The following is a 15,428-nucleotide window of genomic DNA, read 5'->3' as shown; positions in this document are numbered from 1 at the left end:
GTTATTCTCCCTTTAGAATGTTTTCCCCTTAAAGGATCATTTCACCATTTTCCAAAGCGAACAGATCACACTGTTCTTTGATATCTCTCTCTCTCTCTCTGTGTTTGCATGTGTGCGTGAGTTCTACATTTAATATTACATTATTAAGAAATATAGGATCAAGACGACAATTACTGTCAGACTCCGATTCCACCATTTCTCAAGTATAGCCTCCATTCTACCAAAACCCAACTAAATAACATTTAATATTTCATTTTTACGTTAGGTAAACTTCCCAGTATTATTAATTTATTTATTTAAATGTATTTATTTTATTGACATTTATTTTTACATCTTTATTTTTTATTTATTTTTATTTTTATTTTATTTTTCATTAAAAAAAGGAAAAAAAAATCTTTTGAAATATTTTAATTTTGATTTTAATTTTGAAATATTTTAATTTTAATTTCAATTTCAATTTCAATTTCAGTTTCAGTTTCAGTTTCAGTTTCAGTTTTAATTTTAATTTTAATTTTAATTTTAATATTAGATTTTCGCTTTTGATTTTAAATTGAATTAATTTTTTTTTATTTTTTTTAATTTGAATTCTTTATGTTGACAATTCAGGTGCTATAGTCTATAGTACTAAAAAAAAAAAAAAAAAAAAAACAGATGTCACAGTTAGTCTTGATAACTCACTCAATTAGTTAAAACAAGTGATTATTATTCTATTTTTATTTGTACTTTCTTAAAGTCCAGTGTACAGACTTCATGTGTCAAACTGTTCACTGTGGTAACAGAATACTTTATCTTTCTCTTTGCCCTCTATCCTTGGTCATTCAGAGACGTGCTCTCCCTCCCTATACTGTTGAATTCCTGGAGCGCTACTAGATTTCACAGTACAACCTGTTTTCATTTTCTCTGTGATTCTCACATTTATTGTTTACTTAGAATAGTAGCACAACTAGTTTATCAGTAAATTAGTGTGCCAATTTAGGGGTGAATAGATCAGTCTGTTCATCCAGGCCTTCAGAATAATCAGTTATTCCTGAAAGCAATCATAACATGTGAACGATCAGTCGTTTACATACTTTACAAAACATGTGTATTGATCAGTCAACCACATACTTTTAATCCCCCAGAATAGATCAGTTTGTTCTGGGAGGCATACAGTTTATCAGTAAATTGGTGTGCCAATTTTGGGGTGAATAGATCAGTTTGTTCATCCAGGCCTTCAGAATGATCAGTTATTCCTGAAAGCAATCATAACATGTGAACGATCAGTCGTTTACATACTTTACAAAACATGTGTATTGATCAGTCAACCACATACTTTTAATCCCCCAGAATAGATCAGTTTGTTCTGGGAGGCATACAGTTTATCAGTAAATTGGTGTGCCAATTTTGGGGTGAATAGATCAGTTTGTTCATCCAGGCCTTCAGAATGATCAGTTATTCCTGAAAGCAATCATAACATGTGAACGATCAGTCGTTTACATACTTTACAAAACATGTGTATTGATCAGTCAACCACATACTTTTAACTACCCCAGAATAATCAGTTATTTCTGGGAGGCATACAGCTCAATACCAGCTAAGACATCATTTTGTGCATAACATGTGAACGATCAGTCGTTTACATACTTTAACTTTGTGTCGTTCGGATTCAACGGTCGTCAGACCATAAAAAGTGCATTTTTACGGAACGCTCAGGAGAAATATAAATATCTATATAAATATTGGTTATTTTGATAAAGACCAGGCCCTCAGGAGAAATATGAATAAATATATATATATATATTTTTTTTTTAAGATACCTTTCTCTTTCTGCCTTTCATCTGCCCAGTGCACATGCGCAGGTGTTAGAACCAGTTTGAAGTGTTTGTCAGAATTATTATTTTATTTTATTATTTTATGTTTTATTTTATTTATTTTCATTTCATTCACCAGTTTGTTCTTTGTTTTATCTGTTTTATCTCCAGATACGGACTTCTGTGCGGGTCGTGTTCAAGAGACAAACCGACGGAATTTCGACTTCCACAAAATACGAGGGAGATTGTTCGGCTGGTCTGACTTCTCTTCATTTGTCTGATTGCTCTGTTGATTGTGGACGTCGACATTCCATCCTTGTACAAGGTTTGACACTTGATCCCGACCCAACTCAGAACCGTCTGAATTCACTATGGTTAGGCCCAACCCCCAGAACAGTTTGCCCTAATCAGTTGCCCATAGATTTCCCATATGGAACAAATTTATTCCACTCACGTTTCACCAGACATTTTTTGTTTTCGTTTCACCAGACATTTTTTTTTTTGTTTTCATGTTGTATGTGGTTTATTGAATGTTTTTCTTTTCTGTTTGCTAATATCTGCTTCCCAAGACATGTTCCCCTAATATTCCCTTCTCCCCACAATTAAATAAATATTAGGTAATTTTGATTTGATTTGATTTAATATTTACTCTTATAACCATTCCATTTCATCATAAGATCTGAGAACCCATTACATAGATTATTTGAACTGATTTATCCCATCTTTGGGACAATCTAAATTTCATTCCATTATGATTCATTATCCCACCTCACCATATTTTGATTATTTTAAATTTCATATTGGATTAATATTTCCCCTAAATTGGAATATCCCCCCTGTAAACAGTTAGCTTTATTTTCCCCATAACATAACCTATTATCCCAGAACCACCCCTTTCACCCTAAATTGTTAAGATAGGAACATCTCCTTCTCCATTTTATTATTTTGGTTTTTATCATCATGAGTTTGATTGGACTAGGCATTAATCTCCCCAGAATCACTTGATTCTATATGTTGACCTTTATATGGTACTAAGGGACTCCCAAAGACATTGTTGCGACCTCGCGCTGGAGCGCATGAATAATATCACCATCGGAATACCCCGTTTCCCCTCTCCAAGCTCTTGAACCATGTGACGCCATATCAGTATCGCCCACATGGCGGTTTGCAGAGAATGTATCTGTGAACCTGTCATTAGGGGGGGGGGGGAGGGGCGAAGAATCGGAAGAACTAGGGCATGCAGTCCGCTCCGACTAAGAGCTGGTTGACTGTCCAAAAGAACTCTCGCAGATTCAGTTCCGACAAAGAGCTGATGGCGAGCCAGAAGAACTGCTCCAAAAATGAACACTCATGTTGTCAAATGACACATCTCGCCGGCCAGGAGGCTGCAACGGTTTGCTGGGTCGGTTGCCGGCCCCGAAGATATCTTCATCATCATCATCATCATCAAGAGAGAAAAGCCATTCTTTCTCTTTCCCACGAGTACCATCTAAATAAGGATTTTATGCCTAGTAAAGTTGAAATCATTGTGTTTTTTTTATTTTTCATTGTTCCTGTTGCCATTCTGTTCCTGTTTGATTCATTGTTAAAGTAAAGTTTCCCCTGAGGATTTGATATTGTCAAGGGTCACATGACCATTCGCCCACAAAATGCGATGGAGTTGATAGATATATTTGGTCTAGTTTGTGGGTGAATGGCCTTTTGACCTTTTGACCTTTTAATCTAATTGCCCTGTGACTGACATTTGATGTCCGGTTGTCCCACTGACTTTAAAATAGTATGGTTCTGAGTCTCGATAGTAATACTTTAGCCCTAGCCAGCGTTGGTAGATAAGAATTGTTTTGTTTCCGTTGGCCATAACACCCAGCCTCTGTGTTTTTGCCTTTGAAAGTTAGATTTCTCTCTAACAGACTGGTAAACTGCACTCAATGACGTCATGCCCTGTCCCCCGGTCCCACTAACTGATATTCATATCAGGACTATCTCTGCCCCGTGAGATAGTTCCTGTGTGCAATATTCGTGACGTCTTGCATTATCTGTCCATTTGTGAACAAATATGTTTTTTAACCTTGTTGTTCAACACATTTTTCGGTGTATTGATTACGGTATGCTATATCAACCCTGTTCAATTTGAACATGGGCAGAGATCGTTGTGAAACGCTGTCCGGATGGCATGTCTTCTTCTCTCCCGAGACAATGGTGAATATATTTGATTGAACCTCCCTCTAAGTTCTGCTTGTCTGAGTTCTCTTTCTTGTGTCTGTCAAATTCATTCTAAGGTATTTTGTTAACTCTGTTATACTCTGACTTTTACTCATTATAGCCTAAAAGGTTTTTATAACCATTTCTGTAAAGTTACAAGCCCTCTGCTTCTATTCTGGTAAAGAGTATTTATGGTACTTAGATTACTTTCTAAAGTATTTATTCCGTTCCGGTGCTCCGGAGCTCTCTCTAGCTCTCAAGCTATCGATCCTAAGCTATTGTTTAATATTATTAATACAGTCTTATACAGTCCTATACAGTCCTTACATAGTATCATTATTTTAAAGATGGATTCCATTTAAAATTATCCATCAGAGCCGTAAAGATATCTTTTCAAATGGGGTTCCGCAGGCTAATATATGCCAATTTGGGGGTCCTTGAAATGAAAAAAGTTTGGGAACCACTGTCATAAACGGTTCCAAATGCTGGTGGAACCGGATCCCAACCCTAGACTTGATGTGACTGGTATAACGGTCTTATAGTTTAGTCTTTCATGTTAAGACCTTTATATGTTTTGGTTCCATTTGTACTCTCTTGGGGTTAAATAAAGCCCAACCCTAACAGTGTAGATTGGGGTCAATATGATCCCAGAGAATGAACCCATTGACACCGGGAAAGCATCAGTTCCATTTTAGACTTTTGTGTTGGCTATTCTAAAATAGCAGATATACTATAAGCTCTCGCGCACGCGCACACACACACACACACACACACACACACACACACACACACACACACACACACACACACACACACACACACACACACAGAGAGAGGTGGGGTTCTGCTGAGGTTCTGGTCTGCTTCATGGTCTGACTGCAAGTGGAGCGTTTGTCTTCTTGTGGTGACTATCGTTTTTTCACAGTTTCCAACATTGTGTGGAAACTTCACTGCACTGCAATGGGTTTGATTTAGTAGAGACAGACATACAGTGTAGGAGACACACATGCAATTTAGAGCTGAGAGGGAGACAGTATAGCAGAGCTGAGAGACAGACAGACAGTGTAGGAGAGACAGACAGTAGGACGGCTGAGAGACAGACAGTAGGACATCTGAGAGGCAGTGCAGGAGAGACATCTCAGTTTGAAGTCTTGAAGTGTATCTTTGGAGAGAGATACAGGCACTGTAACAGACAAAGGCACAGAGAGACACTGTGTGAGGTTTGTGCGTGTGTGCGTGCGTGCGAGCATGCGTGTGTGTGTGTGTGTGTGTGTGTGTGTGTGTGTGTGTGTGTGTGTGTGTGTGTGTGTGTGTGTGTGTGTGTGTGTGTGTGCGCATGCTCTATCATTATATCATTACAGCTGTGTGGTAAGCGTATGAGAGCTGTAATTTGTGAGGAATGAAGGTAAGGCGAGGACATGTTTCTCTCCCTCCCTCCCTCCCATCCCTCATCTCTCTATCCCTCTCTCTCCATCTCTCCCCTGCATCACTTCTATCTCATCACTGTCCAACAGAAACCTAAGTGATATGCATATTCTAAGTCTAAAAGCAAGAGTGTAGAAATATGTACACACAGTAAGTCTTGCGCTGTGCTTTTAAAATGTCTACACAGAGGCTGCCTCTGTGTAGACATGTCTAAGGTATAGTGGGAGTTTGTTCCACGCTGTCGGCCCGTAGAAGCAGAAAGCTAGAAAGTACTTCATACTTCATAGTCATATAGACTAGCAAATAATACTGAAATTCATCTATTATGATTCATCAGTTCATCTGTCGTGATTCGGTTTATCTGTCATAATCGACTACCGTCCTTAATGTGCCCGGCTACTAATCGCACAGTGGCAGGAAAATAATCTGTTAAACAAAAGTCTGTCATATGGGTGGAGATGCTCTCTGGCCTGTGAAATTAATGCTCTACTTGATCATACAACAGCGTCACACAAACGTATCGAACTGCAAGGGTTTTGAGCATGTAGATCTGCAAATATTGCTGTTTTTGAATTTTAATCATATGAGATTTCCACCCGACAGACAAAGTACTGTTACGATTTAGTATGATTTTGAAGTACTTTTTCAACATCCCCCCCCCCCCCCCCCCGTGTCAGTGTTACCGTGGCGATGTGCATAAACAATACACAGACAGGTAGCGTATCGGCCACACGAATGTCCTTCCATGTTCATTCTGTCCCCAGATTCCTGCAGAACATATAGTGTTTCACATTAACACTGCTAGAAAAGCCAGCCTGTGTCTGTGTGAGAGCGCATGTGTGTGATCCACACAGCTGATAGTGACACACATACAGTAGACACGCACGCACATGCACACACGCGCACAGAGTTGTAATTCCATTCTGTGGCAGGGACCCTCTTACTATCTCTTTCCCCTGGGCTTCGGCTGTGTGTCAGTGCGTGCGTGCGTGTGTGCGTGCGTACTGGTAGACTGGTGATGTCACTGGGTTCACTAGGCCAGTCAGCCCTCCAGCTGGTCACTTGGTTATAGTTGGCCATTATGTCCTGTGCAGTCCCTCAGGGCTGTACACTATAATGTCTTTTCTGTTTTTGCTCGACATTAAATATCTTCACTGAAAATAGCCGATCTACAAGCTTACAACATGAATAGAGCTTTCTTGTGGTGCACATGGTGCACAAAGGAAAGCTTAAAGTGGCCTACAATGATGCCCTGCGGATTCCACTTAAGGTCCCTAGATGGCATAGTGCCAGTCATTTGTTTGTAACGTGTGGAATCCATATGTGCACTCTATGTATCGCCTGGTCAGTCAGTCAGTCAGTCAGTCAGTCAGTCAGTCAGTCAGTCAGTCAGTCACGCATGCACGCACGCACGCACGCACGCACACTGTCTTGTTATACTGTTGCACACTGTGGTAAACTTTCGGCAACAAGCGTGCTCTTGTAACCTTTGACCTCGACTCAAACACGCTGGGCAAGACACATGCTGTAGAGGCTATCATTCTTTTGGGGCGGAAGTTACAGGATTTTGGCGGAAGTACAGCTCAAGGAAATGACGTTGATGCTTTACAAATCAGTTTACATTCTCCGTGAATGAAACAAGTGTTGTGATTGGTCGGGAAAATATTGTATCCGGGAGAAATACATCTGGCGGATTATTAGAGCATTGCTTTTCGAAAGAAATATTAAATGTCAATTGAGTTGCCCATTGATGTGGTTACCAGGTGTCATCAATATGTCTGTACAGGACAAATGTGCCTGCATGTGGCAAAGACTTGTCCTTGTCAATACATTATCCACTTCAGCCCTAAACATTTCGGCCATTTGAAAATAGCTTGCATTGTGAGCTTGTAGATCTTCTATTTTCAAAAGTAGTTTTGTACATTTTTGGCATTTGAAAACATATTAATGAGTACTTTCTACTTTTGGTAATTTAAGTACATTTTGATACCAGTACTTTTGTAATTTTTACTCAAGTGAATTTTTAATAAAGAAATTGTGAGTAGGCCGACTTTTTCCACCACTGGTAATCAGGGCCTTTTAAGTGGTGTGTCGGCCTGTGGTGCTGTTTGTTTTGTGCTGATCAGATACCAGCGTTTTAACGATCACTAGTGTGCTCATTGGTGCATTAGTGTGCATGTAAAACACACTCCAGTCATACATTCAGATATCGAACCTGTTGTGTCCTACTGTTATCCAGTATTTAATACATGTAGTTACTCCTTTACACCACTTGGTGTCACTGTAGGTAGCCTGGCTACAGAGGTTATATGAAGAAGTGTGGACAGGAAGTGAGATGTACATTGTATGCCATGTTGTGAAGCTATGCTGAGCACTAACAAAGAATAGTCAATGTGAAATGAATCCAAGCTCTCCAGTGTCTTATTACTTGCCATCCACCTCTACAAATTGGCGACGAGGTAACCCACCTACTACACTTCAACTACAGAGGACCATTTTTTGGAAAAGATGGCTGTAAATGTGCCTTGTCCTGCTCCGTTTTTGCCATGCCCTGGGAAGCCTACAATTCCTTTCAAGTCATGGATGCAAATGTTTGACAACTACCTACTGGTCATAAATGCAACAGGGAATGCATGGCCTGCTGCAAGAAAAAGGGCCCTACTTCTTCACTGCCTTGGAACGGAAGGACAGAGGACATTTAACTCACTACCAAATACAGGTGATGATTATGTTACTGCTGTTACTGCACTCAGAGCACATTTCACCCCAGCGACTAATGTGGTAGTGGAACGCCATACATTCAGAAAACGAGCACAAGGCCCACATGAGACTGTTACCCAATATGTGGCTGCTCTCAGAGAGCTTGCATCTTCATGTGATTTTGGTGATAAAACTGATGAGATGCTGCGTGATCAGATTATCCAATATGTCACGAATGCCCATATTAGGGAGAAACTCCTACTGGAGCCTAACCTCAATCTGGATGGGGCTATCACGCTTGCTACACAGATCGAGTCTGCAGCTGAACAAGCTAAATGCATGGTTGGAGATAAACCTAGCTTTCAAGTACAAGCAGTGCAAAAGAGAGCACATCGACCATGGTCTCAGAATAAACAATCCACACAGAAACCTGCACCTACTGCTGCCACTGGGAAGTCCTCCCGTACATGTTTCAGATGTGGATCTGACAGTCACCTAGCAAATGCTCCCTCATGTCCTGCTGCTAAAGCTACTTGCAAATCCTGCCACAAGAAGGGACATTTCGCCAGAGTGTGTCGCTCTGCTCCTACCCATCAAGTGCGAGAAGTGGAGGTCCCTGAAGTGACTGTCCTGTGCATTCAAGAGACTGCCTGCAAATCTGATAAAATAAAATGCAATGTCAAGATCCAGCCTTCAGACTCACCAGCCCATGCCATGGACCTGGTTGTTGATTCTGCGTCCCCAGTGTCCATATTGCCCAACACCGTGTTTGAAGAACATTTTGGTGAGTCACACTTAACACCACCTGCTATTCGTTTAACTACATATACCAAGTCACCCATACCTGTGCTGGGATGCCTTTCAGCACTGGTGACTAAAGGTGATGTCACTGCTGCAGCAACCTTCTTCGTTGTGGAGAAGGGGACCCCATTGCTGGGCCTGGATTTAATGATTGCATTGAACATTCACATTGTAGGAGGTGCTGTAGTTCCTCCTCTTGCCCCTGCTCCGAATGCTCCTGTGATGCACCTATCTACCTCTCTCCCACTAATTGGCTGTGCTAACAAATTTGTGCACCGGGTCAAATTCTCTGCCTCTGTTCCCCCGGTGAGACAAAAATTGCGCCGTTTGCCCCTGTCTGTGAGAGATGCAGTCACAGAAGAGGTGAATAGGCTCCTGGCCGCTGGTGTGATAGAGAGAATTGATGCTTCCCCCTGGGTGTCTCCTATCGTTGTCACACGAAAGAAGAAAGGAGGCATTCGAATGTGTGTGGATCTCCGAGAGCCAAACAAGGCTGTCATTACAGACTGCTATCCAATCCCACACATAGATGAGCTGCTGTCCACTCTGCGTGGAGCCGCAGTGTTTTCGACCATTGATCTGGCAAGTGCCTACCACCAGGTGCCTCTACATGAGGAAAGTAGGGACCTGACTGCTTTCATTACCCATGAAGGACTCTTCCGCTACTGCCGTGTGCCCTATGGCCTCTCCTCTGCACCATCTGCATTCCAAAAGATGATGGCTACCATCCTCAAAGGCCTGCCAGGTGTGCAGAATTATCTGGATGATATAATTATCTATGGAGCCAACAGCACAGTACATGATGCTCGCCTGAAGCAAGTTCTTCACCGCCTGCAAGAAGCAGGTCTACTCCTGAATGAGGAAAAGTGCTGCTTTAATCAGTCAAGTCTACGCTTCCTGGGTCACGTGGTGTCAGCCGAAGGCATCGCGCCTGACAAAGAGCACATTGAAGCTGTTCTGAATGCCCCAGCTCCGACAGATCCTGCTGCCCTTCGCTCTTTTCTAGGCCTAGTGTCCTGGTATTCAAAGTTCATCCCTAACTATGCAACAGAATCTGAGCCTATGCGGGCATGCATTAGAAAAGACACTGACTTTCACTGGACGAGTGAGGCACAGAAAAGTTTTCAGAAAATTAAACTGCTGCTGGTGAACAGTGCTGCCCTTACACTTTTCGATCCTTCCCTGCATACAGTGGTGTCTACTGACGCCTCAGATTACGGCTTGGGAGCTGTGTTCACCCAGTTTCATCCTGACGGCGTGGAACGTACAGTGGCTTTTGCCTCCCGGACTCTCAACACAGTGGAACGTAAATACTCCACTGTAGAAAAGGAAGCGCTGGGATGCGTTTGGGCAGTTGAAAAGTGGCGCACATACTTGTGGGGGCGAAAATTCACCCTACGTACTGACCATCAGGCCCTCACTACACTGCTTACCACTAAGGGCATAGGTCGTGCTGGAATGCGTATTGCACGCTGGTCTGCCAGGCTCTTGGCCTATGATTATGATGTGATCTACCGTCCAGGATCGGAAAATTACACTGCTGACTGCCTTTCCCGTCTTCCTATTCCTGGAGCTGCTGACCCTGCCCTGGATGCTGAGCCAGAAATGGTAGCATACATCACTGATGCTCTTGCTGCTTTGCCCATTACTGACTTTGAGGCTGCTGCTGCCTCTTGTCCGGAGGTTTCTGCACTCCGTGAACAGATTGCTCGTGGCTGGCCACAAAAGGTGAAACTGCTGAGTCCAGAAGTTGCCCCATACTTTCCCATACGTCATGAACTGTCAGTGGATAACTCCCTGGTGCTTCGGGGAACACGTCTGGTCGTGCCAATCGCACTGCGTGCTACTCTTGTGGCTCTTGCACATGAGACACATCAAGGAGTGGTGCGAACAAAGCAACGCCTGAGAGAGTACTACTGGTGGCCAAAAATGGATGACCTTGTCCACTCTACAATTCAGTCATGTCAGCCATGCCAGTCCAATGACAAGACTGCAATGCCACGTCCTGCCCCTCTACAACCAGTTACATTCCCAGACAGGCCCTGGCAAAAGCTTGCCATGGACATTGTCGGTCCTTTTGAAACAGCTACATGGGACTGTCGATATGCCATCACTCTGATCGACTATTACAGCAAGTGGCCAGAGGTCGCTTTCACTGCTAATATCACTACAAAGGATGTTACATCCTTCCTCTCCTCCGTCTTCAGCAGAAAAGGCAACGCTGAATCCATTGTGACAGATAATGGCAAACAGTTTACTTCAGCTGACTTTGCTACTTTCCTAGCTGAACGGGACATTGTACACCACAGAGTCTCCGTGTACTACCCTGCTGCAAATGGCGCCATAGAGCGTTTCAATCGTGTCCTGAAACAGAGTGTGCAGATGGCTATCACACAGTCTGTACCATGGAAACCTGCCATTACTGCGTTCCTGATGGCTTACCGTGCCACACCGCATGCAGCTACTGGTGTGTCTCCCTTTCAACTACTGCATGGCCGGAGGATGCGCACAAAGTTGACTGTCCTGCCGCCCTCTCATGCTGACCCTGTCTCAGATGGACAGGTACGAGAGAAAGTCACACGCCATCAACTCAAGATGAAGTCCTACACTGATGGAAAACGAGGCGCATGCACTCCGTCTTTTCAAAAAGGGGATAGTGTGCGAGTGAAAACACCTCTCCATGTGCCCAAAGGTCACCCAAAGTTTGGAGCTCCACTGAGAGTCACAAAGAAGGTAGCCCAAAGCACATACTTGCTGGAGGATGGGCGAAGATGGAACGCCTCTCACCTAGCTCCTGATCGCTGTGCAGCTGCAAAGCTACATAACATTCCTGCTTCACCTGCCTCTCCATCCTCTCTAAAGCAGTCACGAGTTAGAAAGAAGCCTAACTGGATGCAAGAATATGTGACTAGTGATTAGCTATTTGTCCTCCTATAGTAGCTTGTCAACAGATCTTTTATTTTGTTATTTTGTGATGCAATATATGTAGAGTCTTTGAAAAAAAAAATCCTACAGTTGTATCTTATTCAGATCTGTGAAACACTTGAGTATTTTGCGTTCATGTCTCATGTTCACCATGTTTACATTTTGTGGTTTAATAACCTTATTTACAGTACTGAGTAGAGACAGAGAAAATGTTTATGTTTATGTCTGAGTGCAGGTTCTGATATTCTCTAATTTAGTCTCAGAGGAAATATTCTTTTACAAAGAAGGGAAATGTTGTGTCCTACTGTTATCCAGTATTTAATACATGTAGTTACTCCTTTACACCACTTGGTGTCACTGTAGGTAGCCTGGCTACAGAGGTTATATGAAGAAGTGTGGACAGGAAGTGAGATGTACATTGTATGCCATGTTGTGAAGCTATGCTGAGCACTAACAAAGAATAGTCAATGTGAAATGAATCCAAGCTCTCCAGTGTCTTATTACTTGCCATCCACCTCTACAGAACCCATTAGTCATTTAGTTTTGATCACTGATCCATAGCGCGATGGGGACGATGATGACAGAGGCTGTGTACGTCACGTGTGTGTGCACGACGTGTACTGCATATGTGCAAAGGAACAGGCCCGGACAATGGATCAATTGGGGAGAAAAGTCCAACTTCTAAAGGCTCATACATAGTCTGGATTTTCGGTGGTGAGGTGACCACCGAACTACAACATGACGTCACGAGCCGCGGTGAAGAGCTAACCACCGCCACCTCTCCAGCCCTTCTCTGTTTTTACTCGCCACCGCGCAACGTTATTTCAGCTCCGGTGGTCAGCTCACCACCGGAGCGGTGGTCACCTCACCACCGAAAATCCAGACTATGAATAGGCCTTAAGGGATGCCAACGTTAAAGGACAACTTTAGTTTTTTTCAACCAAGGTTCATGTTTTAGGTTGTTATTAGAGAAACTAAAAGGTGAGTGTTAATTTTTTTCATTTGCTGCTTTCTTTAGTTTTAGGGATTTTAGCAGTTTTTGACAGTGGGGCGGGGGCATTCGAGCATGGGGCTAAATATGTATTCTTTTACCAAATTTGATGGTGATTTATTTATTTATTATTTACTATAGTCCTAATAAACCCCAGGAAATTACATCTGGCCACAGAAGATCACAGGATCTACTGAATGTGAAGGTAGCCTACTGGGGGAAGGCTTATACTGTGTGTATAGGCTCAATATGTCAGTTTGTCACATTCAGTAGATCCTGTGATCTTTTGTGGCCAGATGTAATTTCTTGGGGTTTATTAGGACTATAGTAAATAATAAATAAATGAATCACCATCAAATTTGGTAAAAAAATACATATTTAGCCCCATGCTCGAATGCCCCCGCCCCCCTGTCAAAAACTGCTAAAATCCCCAAAACGAAAGAAAGCAGCAAATGAAAGAAAGTTTACACGCACCTTTTAGTTTCTCTAATAACAACCTAAAACATGAACCTTGGTTGAAAAAAACTAAAGTTGTCCTTTAAGTGACAGACCCTGGCTATACTTTTTATTTATATTTAGATCAGTGGTCACATGGTTCTCAACCAGTGGTCCAGGGACCACCAGTGGTCCTTGATGGGGTTCCAGGTGGTCCCCAGCTAAATGGAGAGTTGGTAACCAAATGGATCTTTAGATCTTTAACTCTTGAGAGCGTAAAATGAAACGATTTGATTTGGTTTAATTTTATGCTCTCAAGAGTTAAATTATTGTTAAACATCTGCACTTTAATTTAATAAGAAGTATACACAACTGAATGTAGAATAATTGTTATTTTGATCAGCGCTTGAATGTATCCCTCTTATGGTTCATACAGCATGGAATTGTGGACATAATCTTATCCAACGACAACAAAATATTATAGGTTTTGGGTCTGAGAGGCTAAATCTCAATTAATGTTGGTCCGTGGCTCAAATGCCAAATAAATAATGGGCCTTGATATGAAAAGGTTTGAAAACCACCCAAGTAGGGAGGGAGGCCTACGGCATTAAATGACAAAGGTGGGTGGGTGAAGGTGGCGAGAATCTAGAACACATGCTTTAAAAAGTAGGCTATACCACACACAATAAAGGTACAAAGATGCAATGGTGTAGGCTACCTTTTCCCATCACAACAGCGTTCCACCGTGGTTAGTTTTACTGAGGATATAACTAAGTTAGAAATAATTGAAGGGTTAGAGTTTCACTGGGGTTGTACGTTAGGAATACCTGGTAGCAAGGTTTAGGAAGGTCGCTGCGTTTGACCCGGGCCAGTGTGTTTGGGGTGAGCATCCTTTTACATTACTTCAGACCATTTGGTGAGTGAGTTCATCTATAGTTAAAAAAAACAAAGTCGGTTCAATTCAATTCAATTCAATTCAAAGGATTATTGGCATGAGAAAACATACGTTTAAATTGCCAAAGCAAGTGTGAAAATATAGTCAGTCAGTCAGTCAGTCAGTCAGACAGACAGACATACAGACGACACCTCAGTTGACTGAGGTGAGTGCATTGAGTTCATCATCCGCAGTCAGTCTGCCAGTCGGCCTGTAGGTGGCACATTAACCCACAGAAAGTGTAAGTGTGTGTGTGTGTGTGTGTGTGTGTGTGTGTGTGTGTGTGTGTGTGTTCTGGTCCTATAGCTGTAGCCAGCTGTAGGCTACTGAGTCGCCAGTCTAGCTACTGTTACAAAATGTTCTATTCCGCTGCTCATACCTCCCTGCGGCCGCACTGCACACAAACCACCACTTCTATATGATAGCATAGTCTATAATATAATGCAAGCCATTCCGTTCGCGTGCGCGCACACACACGCACGCACGCAGTGCAATGCTCATGTGCATGCGTATATTATAAAACATTGCAGTAACCTAATCTAATGAAAACCACACACGTGCACACAACACAAGTGTGTGTGTGTTTTTGCAAAATATATATCAACCCGGCCACAAATCGCTACTGTAGGCTACTCTACTATTCTGACATTCCTGTGTGTGTGGGGTGGGTGGTGGTGTGTGATTGGGGGACGCGGCGACGCGCACGCCTCCGTTGCACGTCACGTGTACTACCGCTAAATGGTCGCACACACCGCCCACCGAACCCGTTGTGTTGCGTAACGCCGGCCGTGGGACCTAGCTAGTATAGCCTAGAAGGATCTTTAAAGTGAACCGACTGCCTCGAGGTGTCTCGGTTCATTCATTTTTATGATTACATCAGCCTTCAATTTTTTGTCTCTCCGCCAAGAAAATAGCCGATCTACAAGCTCACAGCTCAAAACGTTCTGAGCTTGTATCGGCTTTTTCTTTTAGCGAACCCCCCAGGACAGGAATTGATGCTGTTGGGGTTCAAGTGGTTAATGATGACTTGAGCGATGCCTTCAGTTCAAAGTCTCTTTTCGCACTCCTCCTTTTGTCTATTAATCAGCGCGTGCATTATAAATAGGCTAAATGCACAATATCCTTCCATATATAACTCAACTCTAGACTATGATCCTTCCACATGTGCGTCCAATAGGATAATGTAATTATTTGGCATGCTTGTCTGGTTGCGTTCGATCACAAT

General features: G+C 42.6%; 1 protein-coding gene across 1 annotated transcript in view; it reads right to left on the bottom strand.

The window, feature by feature from the left end:
- Positions 1-2,139: 2,139 nt before the first annotated feature.
- LOC310862744 (cysteine desulfurase-like) overlaps positions 2,140-15,428 on the bottom strand; it is a 333,633-nt gene continuing 320,344 nt past the window's right edge. Inside the window, exon 14 of the transcript XR_014569608.1 lies at positions 2,140-2,150. The gene's annotated coding sequence lies outside the window, so the exon portion shown is untranslated. The remainder of the gene's footprint in view (positions 2,151-15,428) is intronic.

The sequence above is a fragment of the Protomyctophum parallelum genome, assembly GCF_964188405.1.
Source record: "Protomyctophum parallelum genome assembly, chromosome: 8".
NCBI classification, from domain to species: Eukaryota; Metazoa; Chordata; class Actinopteri; order Myctophiformes; family Myctophidae; genus Protomyctophum; species Protomyctophum parallelum.
The sequence above is the reverse complement of the archived record's forward strand: the minus strand, read 5'-3'. Positions and strand labels throughout refer to the sequence as shown.